The 15,538-nt window shown below is 43.3% G+C and overlaps 1 protein-coding gene across 5 annotated transcripts in view; it reads left to right on the top strand.

The window, feature by feature from the left end:
• rasal2 (RAS protein activator like 2) overlaps positions 1 to 15,538 on the top strand; it is a 118,953-nt gene that overhangs the window by 27,911 nt on the left and 75,504 nt on the right. The window lies entirely within an intron of this gene.

Below are 15,538 nucleotides of genomic sequence, written 5' to 3'. Positions count from 1 at the left end.
TTATACTTAAGTTGCGTGTTGATGTCGAGAACCAATAATAGTGCATGTACAAGGTCACGACCCGGTGTGAGCTTGTAGAGTGTGTGTGTGTGTGTGTGTGTGAGTGAGTGTTTATTGCGATAATTGCATGCGTACTTCCCTGTCTGTCAGCCAGTGGAAGTTAGCAGTGGCTAACAGCCAACACACAGAGCTAAATGTAGTTGTTTTGTCTGAAGCGTTGCTCAACACGGCCTCATAGATAAGCAGGAAGTGTGTAATAATCATGATAATTATAATAACAAAGTGGATTAGCACACATACGTGTGCACGTGCGTATTCTGCGCAAGGGTGGGGCAGAAAGCCAGGTTGGGTAAAAGACGGAACGGTAAACAGGACATCATGCTGTTTACATGTTTAATATCCTGGATTACAGGAATCACGATGATGCGAGAGTGAGGTCTAGTCAACACCATGTCGGGACTCCTAAATCGCTGCCCTCCACACCCTCCTGGCTAGTATCAGTGTTTTGAACTCTACATCAATGTTTTTCAGGCCAAGGACCCCCTAGCTGAGAGAGAGCGATGAAGCAGGGACCCCCTTTTATATTGTATAAAATTGTGTTTCAGATTTACTTGGTCTGCTCTTTTTTCCCTCCAAACTTCTTTGCCAAAAATAGCCGATCTACAAGTTCACAACGCCTCGCACAGTAAAAAATATCGCATCAGACAAAGATTTGGCGGCCCCCCTGTAGTAACTCTGAGGACCCCCTGTTGAAGACCCCTGCTCTACAGTGTTGTAAGCTCCGCTGTCACGCTGCAGTGTGTCTAATTAGGTGGTACACCTCTTCCCCCCCCCCCCCCCCCCCCCCCTAGCTGTGCCCTGGGTTGGCTCCCACAGTGTCAGTTTGCTTGCCACCAGTTTCGGGTGCCTAACGCCGTGTCCAGCCTCATCATTCTCTCTCTGACCGTGTCCATGACCTTTGGGAGGCCCCCCGTAAAGGTCCATGTTTCTGATGGTGGTCCGCCCATGTGACACGTATAGGGGCCATTCATAGCATTGTTGCGTAGACGCCATCCAGGGCCCTTTTTTCCTTTTGTGCTGCGAGGGTCCATGTCTCGGTATGTCCCCATGTCCCAGTACTGACGCCACTGTACCCACAAACAGCCGCCCCTTGAGGCCATCTCCCATGTCAGATTTCCACTCTCTCCTCATCCCTCGAAAGGCATTGAAGGGCAAGTGCCCTCCGGTCCTTCAGATCCTGTTCCGTTAAAGCAGGCCAGGCACCGAAATATCTGAAAGTCCTTGACTACCTCAAGCGCCGGCCCGTCGGCAGTGGTAATGGTTTTGTCCTCCATGTTAAATGCCATTGCTTTTCTTTCCTTAGCGTTGAGCTTGAGGCCGATCTTCCTGCACTACATTTCTACTGCCGGTAGTAGTTTTCTTCCTTTCTCTGCTGTGTCCAAGACTAGGGCAATGTCATATGCATAGTCAAGGTCGGTAATCGTGATGGGATGTACGGTACTCTGTGCCTGGTCTTCCTCGGGACCAGCGCGAACCCCGGTGTCTCCTCCCTGCCACTAATTGCGAGTCTCAGGGCATGGTCCATCGCTACAATAAACAGGAAGGGGGCCAGGGGTGTCACCCTGTAGGACGCCCACGAGGCGTACTCTTAAGTGTCACCTTCGTGGGTCTGAACCCTGGCTCGTGTCTGGCAGTAGCTTGCCTCTATCATCTGAACCATCTTCCCAGGGACTCCGTATTCCCGGAGAATGTTCGTGAGTTTGCCCCGGTTCTATGGTGTCAAAAGCTTTTTGGAAGTCGATGAAGGTGATCACCGCTGACAGGTTCCACTCCCTGACACCTTCCAGGCAGTATCCTCCTCAGAGCCACAATATTACATATCGTCACTCCATATTTTAACTTTTTAATGTATTTATTTGGGGAAAATTAATGCTCTACTAAGCCATAACAGTGGCACACAAAAGTAGCAAAACATTTGCAAAAAAACTGGTCGGCTGTTCTTTTTTTATTTCAATCCAGAAAAGTAACAGTTTTGGACATGCATGTGTTAGGTTTCCACCCCACAGCAATGATATAGTCTATCGTGGACACACACACACACACACACACACACACACACACACACACACACACACACACACACACACACACACACACACACACACACACACACACACACACTGACAGTGGGGTAAGCACTTAACAATAAATACAGTTTCATGTTACAAGCTGTGTTCTATTATAGATCCGTATTAAATCACAGCTCTCAACCCCCCCCCCCCCCCCCCCACACACACACACACACACACTGGGAGAGAAAGGGAGAGAGAGAGAGAGAAGTAGTGACGTTCAACACCTTCTCTCATTATAACTACATCCATCGCGCTCTTTCTGTGCTGTTTGACCTGAGCTCGCACGCCCGACTCTACAGTAAAGTATGGTCTAAAATGTTGTGTACACACTGCTGATCCTTGATCAGTTATGAGAGCAGGCAGGCTATAGGTCACTGACAGGAAACCAAACATCTGCAACGCTAGTACGCTACACTGATGTCTGGGAGAGGTGTGTGTGTGTGTGTGTCTCTCTCCTCTCTCTATCGCTAACTATCTCTCTCTATCTCTCTTCTGAGAGAGAGAAAGACAGAGATGGAGATAGATAGAGAAATAATCTATCTATATCTCTCTTCTTTCTGTCTCTATCTCTCTCCCCTTCTCTCTATCTCACCCCCTTCCTCTCTTCTCCTCTCTCTCCTCTCTATCTATCTATCTCTCTCTCATGGTAAAGCAAGGTGGTGATGTCACAGTGTTGTCATGTGGGACATGCTGTGTTATTTACCGGTCGTCATGGAGACCGGCCTTGCTGCCGCTACACAGATACAATGTAGGTCACGAGGGGTGGGGGGGTGTGTGCGTGCGTGTGTGTGCGCGCGTGCGTGTGTATGTGTGTGTGTGTGTTGAATACAAAGCGACCTGTGTGTTGTCACCCAGGGCGTGGACACACCTGGCTGTTGTCGTGGCGACAGAGACAATAAGTTATGAAGCAACTTCCACCTGACGTTCTGTTTAATACACCTCATATTATGGAATGCAACTGTCCATTATTTGATATTATTCCATCCATGACTTTTTCCATTAATCGAATAATCAGGAAGCATCCTTTTAAATATATCGTTGCTGTTGGGAAGAAACCTCTTATATCCATATTTTAACTCACTGAGTGCCCGAATTATTTCTGGCTTTTTTTGGCCAGTACGATTTTTTTTTTCAAAGTAAAAAAAAAGTGCTTTGGAAGCATGATACAGCCTTTTTCAGTTATAAGTTAAACAAGGAGTGGATGGAGCTGCAAACCTTCAGATAATGATATCTTGGGTTCTGATTTTTTTTTTTTTTTAACATTTTTTTTCAAAAACACGTGAAACACGTAATTGGCACGTTGCACCATAGCGGTAAAACACGTGAAACACATGAATGGCACTCAATGAGTTAACTTTTTATGTTTTGTGGGGAATTAGCGCTCTACTTGATCGTGCTAAAGCGTCACACAAAATCCTCAAAAGTAGCAGATCTTACAAGCTCACCACGCCGCGTTTCGAGCTTGTCGATCTGCTACTTTTGGTATTTTTTTTTTTTAATCCTGAAAAGTAACAGTTTTGGGTATGAGGTTCCCACCCGACAAAGACATAAAAACATAAAAATCTAAAGCACAATCTAAAGGTACCTTTCCATTAGGGTTTTGAGCGCGGTGTGGTTTGGTTCGGCACGGTGGAGAACCAGTTCTGTAGATGTTTCCACCTCAGCCCGGTCCGGTTGTAACCGCGCTGAATTGCACTGATCGGCCTGGAAGTTGATACCAGGCTGGCCTGGTTATGAGGTGAGAACCGGGCTGGATGGGAGGGCTCAAATGACGTAGGTAATCACTGATTGGTTAAAGAACACGCGGAAGTGTCGTCACTGTTGTGTTGTTTACCAGCGTTGTCGAGGTAGTCTTTCCAATGCTGTGGGATCGCTGTAGCTACACGCAACTTTTCGTCTTCACAGCTTTTCTCATTTCTATTTCAAGTTATGGCAGAAATAATCCAGGGTCAGTGGAGGACACGCTGGTGTGTTAATCGCCGTTTGGTTCGAATTTTACAGGAATTATTTCCTGTATAACCCCAAAAAATTCAAAGCCTATTCCAGCCCTACAACCCTGTCCGAATCTTCCCTGCAACATCCGGGACAACGCTCCACGCGTCCAAGACTCTTCTCCCTCCTGGCTCCCAAACTGTGGAACAAACTTGCCAATGCAGTGAGAACTCACTCCCAATTTCCTGCCGGAATTTGAAGATTCACCTCTTCAGACTCCACCTTAGCCCGTAGCACTTAACCTAGTTATGACGACCACGCAGTCTTATGCAAATGTTAAAATGATATTTAGATAGCATGTTATTTAGTCAGATGCTAGGTCAATTTGTTTACCTGGCATCCTATAGCTTGTATAGTTTCACGGTACATATTATAAAGTTTTATATTATATTGTTTAATAATGCATACAATTTATATAGCGCCTTTCTGAGTACTCAAAGTCGCTTTACAAAACGGCCACAAAATACATTTGGACTTATGATAGGTTCTTTGTTTACCTATGATCCTAGATTCCTGAGGCACTACACTGTCTCTCTGCATTCATGTATGAGTTAATAAAGAGCGCCTGATAAATGCCTCAATGTAAATTGCAAATTGACTAGTATGTAAACATCAGAAGTTGCCCCTTATCTGTATCTGTTGCCCCACCTTTTTTTTAAATCAGTTCCTGGATTGTAGCTTAATACAGCAGAGGAACACATACAATAGTTCCATATCATTATGAATAACTCTGTGAGTCACAAACACAAGAGGAACACATCACTTCCGCTTTTTACATAATTAAAAGTGTGTGTGTGTGTGTGTGTGTGTGTGTGTGTGTGTGTGTGTGTGTGTGTGTGTGTGTGTGTGTGTGTGTGTGTGTGTGTGTGTGTGTGTGTGTGTGTGTGTGTGTGTGTGTGTGTGTGTGTGTGTGTGTGTGTGTGTGTGTGTGTGTGTGTGTGTGTGTGTGTGTGTGGGGTGTGTTTATGTGGGTGAAACGTCACCCAGACAGACAGCTGGGTGCTTCAGCCTCTCCTCAGACCAATCCCCCCTAAACGCATTCCATACGCTGGCGTCAGGTTACTGGGCGTAGAACCCTCAACCTCTGCCTGGCCCAAGGAGATGCCACTTGGGCCAAGTGTTGTCACCTCTCATATAGGGCTGTCACGATTACACATTTAAGGTGACGATGAATTGTCACACTAATAATTGCGATTGACGATTTAGTTGTGTTTTTGGCATTGAACATTGGAGCATATGAATAAAAAATACATTTCTGTTTGCCTTTTAGGCTTTGTAATATCAAATGCACAGGGCAGATATGAAAAATAACTGAAATATACAAAGAACTTACTGACATGTTTATTAGGGGTGTGCCGATATATCGTCCCGCGATATATCGCGATACGTTTTCGCGACGATATGTATCGTTTTGGGGAAAAAAAATATCGTTTTGAATTTTTTTTTTTTTTTTTTTTTTTTTTTTTACACCAATCAAAATAATCAGGCATGCAAACAGCCCCGAGGTGAAAAGGGTGACAACAAGTTGTTTTTTTTCGGGTCAGGTGTCACACTATTGCCCTATTTGGATTCAAAACGGCTGAAAAGCTACAAGTTTGCATGTCTGAATAATGCAAAAACAGAATTATTTGTTTGCATTTCCTTTTTTTCTCCCCCATTTATTTTCATAATAAAAAAAGTGCGTATCGTATCGAAATCGTATCGAAGTTGTGAGCCAAATATCGTATCGTATCGTTTCGTGAAATTAGTGTATCGGCACACCCCTAATGTTTATACATTTTGTACATTAAAGAAATACAATAAAATTGCTGAAATAGCGGATCTACAAGCTTACATTGCTTCACAAAGTGACACATTGTACACTTCTACATCTGCTATTTCAGCTTTTTTTATGTATGAAAAATTTTCAACATGGAAAACGATTATGACAAAACAATTGCGATTATCTCAAATAATTGCGACAAGCCTACTCATAAGGGTTATAGATTGTGATGGTATGGTCGTAGTGAGAGAAATAATCACGACTTTCACAATTATTATTACTCGTACGCTTATTCCACAGCATTTCTTTTGCTTCCCTTCAAAACACAAATAGCACAGTAGCGAAATAATGCAGTAGCCAAATAATACATACAAAATAATACATTTAAAATAAACAAAAAATATACGTATATATATATTGAATATTGGATTAATGAAAAGTATTAACAAGCACTTGTGACTAATTAATAAGGACAGTGGATCCATTTTTGTCCTGAAAAGTAACAGTTTTGGACAAACAAGTTTTCCACCCGACAGGGACATTATGCTCCAGGCCTTTTAAACACAAGTGTTTTTGTTTGACTCCTACACCATTTTCAAGCCCAGAGGAGGGCAATTAACAGTGTCTAATTATCAGTGTTAATTAGCAGATGGTCACAGGCTGGTTAGATCATTAATTTGCATTTAAAAGGTAAAACGTTGAGAGAGGAACACAATCCACATGGTGCCACCTGCTGACTGGAGAATACACACACTGAACGTGTGTGTGTGTGTGTGTGTGTGTGTGTGTGTGTGTGTGTGTGTGTGTGTGCGTGTGCGTGTGCGAGATCAAGCAGTCTGTTCAGTATGTCTCTCTCTTTCTCTCTCTCTCTCATTCATGTGTAAATAAAGATCAGCCTATATTGTAAGCTTGTAGATCTGCCATTTTCACTATTTCTTTTTGACGTAATCGTCCATTAATCGTAATCGAGGCACTGTGATATTGATTTGAAGTCATATCACCAAGCTGTAATTATGAGTACGATTTACAATATTGGCAGTTAGCAGAAGCTCTTAATCAGAGTGTCTTACAATAAGCAAGGTAAACACAAACATAAAATGCAGAGAGACAGTGCCTCGGTAAGCTAGGATCATGGGTAAACATACGTTTTTCAGAAAACTCTATTTAGAACAGTAGTTCTAAAACAAATAGCAGATGTACAAGCGAGCTTGTTCATCTGCTATTTTTGAACATTTTTGAAGAATATTGACCGTGTTTGAATTGTTTTTTTACACAAATCTTCTCTTCTGGGGGTCCTTGGCACAAAACGTTTTCCAATGGAGGTCCGCAGCCAAATATATATTAATTTGGGGGTCTTTGGCACGAAAAAGTTTGAGAACTACTGATTTAGATGGCATTTGTAGAATGGACCTCATGGGACCTAATGGGTTAAATAACATGCTGTCTACATTTTAACATTGTGGACAGTGCATCACCAGGTCTCTAGTCAAAGTAGCATCTGTGTGGAGTTTGCATGTTCTCCCCGTGTCTCCTAGGGTAGTTAATACCCTCACAAAAACATGTAGTAATCCTGGTCGCTATACCGCCTCCCCCATGACAGCCGGGGCGCCTGATGGAGGGGAAGGGAACTGGTTGGAATAACGTGTTCCTTCCACGCGCTACGTCCAACCAGGGAAACTCCCCCCTGTCAGGTGACAAGAAGGTCAGTTGGCTCTCATGCACTGAAGGAAGCATGAGCTCGGCCCTGGCCTCCCTGGCTGTGGGGGACCGGTGTAGCGCTGGTGTAGGGCTGGTGTAGCGCCCAGGATCACTTAGGAAATTGGCACCGGGTGAAAAAAAATGGGTTACAAAAATCGTGGGATAAAAATTATAGAAGCAAAGTAGCATCTTTGCACCTGCTGAGCTGGATGCGTGTTCAACACATAGGTGTCTGGTGTCCGAACACAACATTATAATAACAATAAAAACACTAAATACCTTTTTAAACTCTTTTCTATGTGCGGACAAAAAGGCATTGTTGCAACATGAGGCGTCTTTGGCTTTTATTTGTGGGTGTACATTTCATGGGCTATGAAACGTAAACCTCTTGCAAGGTGTTCTGGGATGATAACACAGCAGACACATCAGTCTCTCCTCGCGTCTCGCCACGCCACTCTGCGTGTCGGGGAGCAGATAAGCCGCGTTGCCAGGTGTTGCGAGAGAAACGAGCAACCGGAAAAATAAGCGGCTAGGGGGCAGGTCATTTAAATTGGGTTGTCTAATGTTGTTTTAGAGTGGTTTAGCAGTGGTTCTTTTCATGTCGGGGACGCCCAAATGAATTTGTATTTGGCCACAGAGTACAGACCCCCCCATCTGAAAACATGTTGTGCCAGTGACCCTCATACAAGATTTGTGTTGTTAAAGGAATAGGTCACCCAAAAAATGACCTATTTTCTATCAAATACACACCCTATGAAGCCTTGAATTCATGGAGATATTTTAGTTTTTGTCGCATTACTAAGCCAATAATTTGATGACTATGTCAGTAGGAGACTCCGCCGGTCATCAAATTATTGGCTTAGGAATTTGACAAAAACATCTCCATGAATTCAAGACTTAATGGTGTGTGTAATTGATAGTAAATACGTTTTTTCTTTTTGATGAACTACTCCTTTAAAATGTTTCCAAAACATTCCAGATTTGAAAAAAAAAGACAAGTCACGATTTTTTGAAAATAGCAGATCTACAAGTTCACAACGCGTCACACCGCGACTTGTTGTGTGCTTGTAGATCTGTTATTTTCAAATAGCCGACGCGTATAGATAGGGTTAAAGTGTTTAAACTGAAGCAAGCCCAAATAAACAAGTGAACTTTAGAAACAAGCCCCCCCCCAAAAAAAAAATTACCAATATTTACAAGCGACTTTACTGAAAAACTAGCTTATAATAAGCAGACATGGCAACACTGCGAATAAGATGGGATACTGGTTTGACTGGGAGCAGATAACCAGTAAGATTCATTACTGGTGTGTACTGGAGCCAGGGGAAGCATGCATGTTAATGAGTCATGGGGGGGAGATCAGTAATTAAGAAAACAGCATTTGTTTTAGCAAGGCAGAGACAACCTACTATGGGTGGAAAGCTCATATGTCCAAAACTGTAACTATTCAGGAATAAAATTCAAAAAAGATTTTTAAAACATTGCTGATCTACAAGCTCAAAACGTGTCACATTGCAACGTGTTTTGAGCTTGTTAGATCGGCTATATTTTGCTGCTTTTTGTGACACTGTAGAATGACGAAGTAGGGCATTAAAACACACAGAGATGAGAGGTTTCTGCCTGACGGTATACTGTAGAGCTTCAATGATCAGTTATCTCCTTAGCGATGATTCTATCAATTCATGTATTTGATTAATCGAGTAATGAAGAATCCTGTTTTTGTTTTGTTTCTATAATCAATTTACACACCGGTATACTGTGTGTGTGAATTGTAATTACATTTAAAAAAGAAAATTGACAGCCACTGGTCTATGGCTCTGGTGTAGCCTATAGCCACGTTGACAAGCGGATCTCGCAATATTGGCGTGCAAAGTGTTTTTCTACACATTACCACAGTAACGCCTCTTCTATGTGCGTTTGTGTGTGTGTGTGTGTGTGTATACATTGAGTGTGTCTCAATACATTGTGTGTCTATGCGTTACATGTGGCCTTGCGGAATCAAGAGGTGTGATGTTGTTTCACAACAGTGTCTGCATTTGACAGCAGTTGTTGCTACATGCTATAGCGTCTGTCGGGTGGGAAACTTCATAATTGTAATAAATAATAAATAATAATAATAAAAGCTTTATTTATATAGCACCTTTCGAAACAAAGTTACAAAGTGCTTCACAGAGATAAAATACACCATACAGTAGGAGAGCACAAAAATAAGAAAACATTAAAAGAAAATTTGCAGCAATACAGTAGGACACAATGGGTAAAAGTCTTGAAGGAAATTGTCACACATCCAGAGTTTGATATCAGCTAGCAGTGATGTTGCTAGGTTTTCAATGTAAGGTGGTCATTCAAATGGGTCCCAGAAACATTTTATGGGTCCCCAATTACACGCCCCCCCCCCCCCCTATCATTTTCTTTGATCTCCAATCTCCATATCTTCTATGTGTGTGTGACTGTGTACACTATATCCTAATGCAGTGGATCTCAACCTTCCCAGTGACCCCCCAAAATAATCATATTTTAACTGGGGACCCCCCACCCTGAGAATGTAATGGGTCGATGTTTGCAGAAGATGTTTGGGTAGATGTTTGCAGAACTGGGGACCCCCCACCCTGAGAGGCACTCAAAATGTTTTGTAAATCCGATCTACAAGCTCACAACGCCTTGCTTGTAGATCGCCTCTTTCTTATATTATTTCAAAATTATGCCCGTATTTATAGTATAGTTTGTTGATTAGTTTTGATGCAGTAATAGTCTTTTTTCTTTTCTATCTTGAGGTATTAAATTAAAAAGTCCTTAAATTGTAAATTGACTTCACTGTCATCTGGGGACCCCCCTGGGGGTCCTGACCCATAGGTTGAGAACCACTGTCCTAATGTACATTCTATTATGCTACTTGTTGTAGTCACAAACTCAGAATACACGGTACAAACTACGATAAAGTTCATAATAATAATGTGAAAAAGATAATGTACACTTCATAGGAGCAGTGATAGATAGAAACTAAAGAACAGCAACACTTTGTGGAACAGAGATATTTGTTTAAGAAAAGTAGATGTTTGCAGCAGTATTTATTGCAGTATGTATTGGTGTTTTCTTCTTAAAAAGTGGGATTCCATTCAAATGATTTATTCTTGTGTCGCACCGAAAATAACGATCTGAAAACAACGTGTCGCGCGTCTGTGTTTCGGCTCGCGGGTCGGTTTGGTGCGCATCTCGTGGGTTGGTTTGGTGCGCGACTCGCGGGTCGGTTTGGTTCGCGGCTTGCGACTCGCTTTGGTTGTATGCGTCCCGTGGACGCCGTGATGGTTGGTTTAATGTGTCCTTTATTAAAAATGTGCGTCAGAGACGCAGGACGCAGGGCTAGCAGCATCTCTGAGCTAGGCATACGTGAAGTTTGGGTATGCTGGAGGAGTCTTTTGGAGTGATGGGGAGATATCATTGGGTGTCATCGGCATAGCAGTGAAATTGGATGTTGTGACTACGGATGATGTTACCAAGGGGAAGCATATAGAGGGAGAAGAGGATGGGGCCAAGGATCGAACCTTGGGGGACACCGGAATGTAGGGGGGCAAGGATGAGGTTGCATCACCGATGCCAATGGAAACGAATCTGCCGGATAAGTATGATCTAAACTACTCAAGGGCGTTGCCTGAAATGCCCACCCAGTTTTCCAGCCGGCTGATCAGGACCGTGTGGTCGATCGTGTCGAAGGCCGCAGTCAAGTCCAGTAGGACAAGGATGGAACAGTTTCCTAAATCTGCGGCCATGAGGAGGTCATTGACAACTTTCAGGAGAGCCGTTTCCGTGCTATGGAGAGCACGGAAACCAGACTGAAATTTCTCGAAAAGGCAGTTTCCACTCAGATGGAGTGAAAACTACCTTTTCAACAACTTTGGACAGAAAGGGTAGTTTGGATATAGGTCTGTAGTTATTCATGGCGGGGGGGGGGGGGTTAAGGTTTGCTTTTTTGAGGAGGGGAGTGACGAGTGCGGTTTTAAAATGGGTGGGAACGGACCCAGAGGACAGTGAGCTGTTCACTATAGATAGAATATGGGGACTGCCGGTGGGTAGGATCTCCTTCAGAAGGCTGCTGGGAATGAGATCTAGGGGACATGAGGTGGACTTCAAGTGGGCTGGAGGGTTGAAAGTGATATCTGTTTGAAAGAGGAAAAGGAGGCCATGGGGAAGCTTGTGGCTGCATCTGGTTCTCGGAAGGGGGACAGAGGAGACTGTGAGGTGACTAGCTGGGATCTAATTAGATGTATTTTGTTGAAAAAAAAATTAAAAACTCCTCACACCTCTCAGGGGAAGCAAGCAAATTGTGGGGCGGGGGTTTGGTGCGACGGCGTGCTCAATTGTCCTAAAGAGAGTTCTGGAGTTTTGATGCAATGAGATTGGAGAAGTAATTTGCTCTGGGCATCTTTAACTGAATTATTGTAGGATTTCATGAGATCTTTCATGATTTCGTAGAACACGCGTAATTTTGTGGCTTTCCATTTCCGTACAGATTTTCGAAGTTCTCTTTCAAGTGCGCGGGTGTGATCATTGAGCCAGGGTGAGGTGACGTTGTGTGTGTTGGTAGGGGTTTTAAATGGAGCGACAAGGTCAAGGGTAGTTAGGCAGATGCTGTTAAAGTAGTTGAGCTGATTGTCAGTAGAGTTAGAGAGGGCAGGAGGAGTGGCAGAGGAGATGATTATGTCCAAAGCTGTTACTTTTTACAGTACATGGAAGACTGGCGCTGCCTACTCAAAAGGCTTTCTATGTGGACAGTGGACACAGCCCCTGCCTGCTCCTGATGAGCGGCTTGGTGCCTTACATCAGTGGTTCTCAACCTGTGGGTCGGGACCCCACATGACTTGGGGGGGGGGGGGACTTTAAGGACTTTTAAGACCTTTTTAATACCTCCAAAAAAGAAAGAAAATAAATAAGACCATTATTGCATCAAAAGTAACAAACTATACTATAATAACTGGTCAGACATTGGCCAAATTGTCAAATTATATAAGAAAGAGGCAAACATTGTGAAAATAGCAGATCTACAAGCTCACAACGCCTCGCGTTGCGAACGCTAGGCGTTGTGAGCTTGTAGATCTGCTATTTTCCACAATGTTTGTCTGTGGAACCGAGTCAACCTAAATGGAATGCCTCAACTCCTACAATTCCAAGTGCTTTATCAGGGTCGGGGGGGGGGGGTCCCCAGTTCAAATATGATTATTTTGGGGGGGGTCACGGCCTGAAAAGGTTGAGAACCATTGCCTTACATGGCTTCCTCTGCTGTCAGTGTGTGAGTGGGCGAATGTAATGCACAAGTGCGTTGGAGAAAGGTGCTATAAAAAATGCACCATTTACCAAGAAACGGTCCTCTATTGAAGCCTTTTTTGCAAGTGTCGTCCAAACAAATGCCTGACCCCAAAAGATAAATGTTTTCCTCCTTAACAGCGTTCTTTTAATTAAAGTTATAATGTTAGAATTAGCAAAAGATTCAGATTGGTTTAAAATGGCAAAAGAAACCTATCATGGAGCGTTGCTGTCCTCTCAAATGTAGTAATACCAAGGTGTGTGTGTGTGTGTGTGTGTGTGTGTGTGTGTGTGTGTGTGTGTGTGTGAGAGAGAGAGAGAGAGAGAGAGAGATCTCTGTGCCTAATGCACAGAACAGCAACGCAGCAGGATGGGGAAACGTTCTCGTCTTGAACAGCCTGGGTAGAAGGGCTTTATGTGTAAAGCCAGTGTTTTCACCACTTAAGCCCTATACTCAGTGGTGTAATGTAATTACAGCCGGCCCCCAGTACAGGATATTATGACAGGGAAATAGCCGATAGTCCGGCGTGTTTCCAACCTTTCCTGAATCAGGGCCCGCTTGTTCGGGGCCCACCCATCTGACACGGCAGCCGAATGGCTATTTATTTCATTATGTTATTTATTATTCAATTTGAGGACCAAAAAAACGTCCATATTTCATTGTCTAGGTTCTATATTAACAGTAAACCTAAGGCAGAAAGAGGGAAAAAAAGAGACACGGTTATCGCCCCCCAGGCCTAGACCTAATTTGAACCACACTGTGCCCAGGTTATGTGGATCCTGCAAATGTCCACCTCTAATGCCAGTGTCCCAAAATAGTTACTCCACTGTGGTTAAAAATTCAAACCCTCCAACACAGAGAAAGAGCGCGTCATGTGATTGGTCACACACACACACACACACACACACACACACACACACACACACACACACACACGTGAAGTGAACAGCTGTGTCATTACGTCATCAAGGTGACTCAGTACTTATAACCAGTTTAACATCAATTATTTATATTTTGCGTCAACGCCACGCCGTTCAATATTTAATCATGTTTAAATCTGCTGCCTTCAGCATTTAACTGAAACTGACTTGTGTGTGTGTGTGTGTGTGTGTGTGTGTGTGTGTGTGTGTGTGTGTGATCAAGCAGCCTGTTCAGTATGGTTTTCTCTCTCTCCTCTCCTTTTCTCTCCTCTCCTCCCCCCCCCCCCCCCCTCTGGTATACAGTATAAGACAGTACAGTTCACACTACAGCTGATGAGGCTAGAAAGTCGGGGAGTGCTTCCACTAGACCACAGCCCCATCTTCAGGACAAAGTTGTGAACTGCAGTGTTCATGGTTGAGCACTGGTGCTGTTTTTCAATGCCTTCTCACCTCACAAAATAGTGCAAATAGCGGATCTACAAGCTCATCTACAAGTGAGCTTGTAGATGTGTAGATCTTCAAGCTGGCAGTGCTAGCAATCTTGGTTAAGATTAGCATCTGTGGGAGCCCAGTCTTAAGAATTGCTTTTTTTACTGTTCGACATTATGGGGGGAAAAAAGATCCTGTGTTCCGATGGATCCAATGTAGTTATTATTTAGGCACATGCTTTTCTTGATACTTTTCATTGGTTCCAAACCTCCACACACACTTAAAAACTGTAAAATAAACTGTAAAAAAAAAAAAAAAAGTAAATAAGAATCTTAATTTGCCGATCTACAAGGTCACAACTTGTACATCGACTTGTTGTTGTGAGCTTGTAGATTTGTCACTCCCTGGATACAGAGCTGAACCATTTTTTTCACTTGGGCCTGTTATAGTGCCACCAGGAGATTGTTTTTTCGACGATTTTATACAAACATTACGCAAATCGGTACACAGTATCTCTATGATCATTAAACATAACGGGTCTTTCAGATTGTTCATATTCCATTCTGATTGGCTAAGTTCCAAAGTTAGCAGGAGTGCTCCGTTTTGAACAAAATGCTCAAATCATGAACACTGTGTGCTATTTCTGTGAAATCTTGCACGCACATTCCCACCAGGCCGAGGAAGAAATACCTCTTGACACTTTTCAAATCAGCCGATTTGTGTTTTTACCTATAATTGCACCGATCTGTGTAAAACTTTGTATGTGCACTCCCTAGAGGCCAAGGAAAAACCTTTGCCCTGCTCTTTACACATCTGCCTTTTACAGCACCATCAGGAGGCCGACTTTGTCAAACAATTTCTTTGATATTACCCCTTCAGATTTTATCCACATTTCATGCAAATCGGTACACATGAACTCTATAGTCATGTGATCAAGACTTCATATTCCATCCTGAGTGGCGAATTCCGTACTTTGCTGGCCCACAATAACCTAACCTGACCTGGCGGAGACCTGTGCTCCGAGGCAACACTTTTTCTAGTTGGAAGAAATACTGGTTGGAAGATTTACTATCAGTCATTTAAGTGGGGACCCCCTGGAAGGACCCCTGAGAACCAGTGGTGCAGCCTACAACACTGTGTGTCTAAATATGCAATTATCTCTCAAACATGTTTGTGGTTCTGACAGTAAATCCCTTAAAAACCTTCTCTCTCTCTCTCTCTCACACACACACACACACACACACACACACACACACACACACACACACACACACACACACACACACACACACACACACTTTTCTCT

This window comes from Gymnoscopelus microlampas, assembly GCF_963454915.1.
Source record: "Gymnoscopelus microlampas genome assembly, chromosome: 5".
NCBI classification, from domain to species: Eukaryota; Metazoa; Chordata; class Actinopteri; order Myctophiformes; family Myctophidae; genus Gymnoscopelus; species Gymnoscopelus microlampas.
Note: the sequence above shows the minus strand (reverse complement) of the source record. Positions and strands in the feature narration are given on the sequence as shown.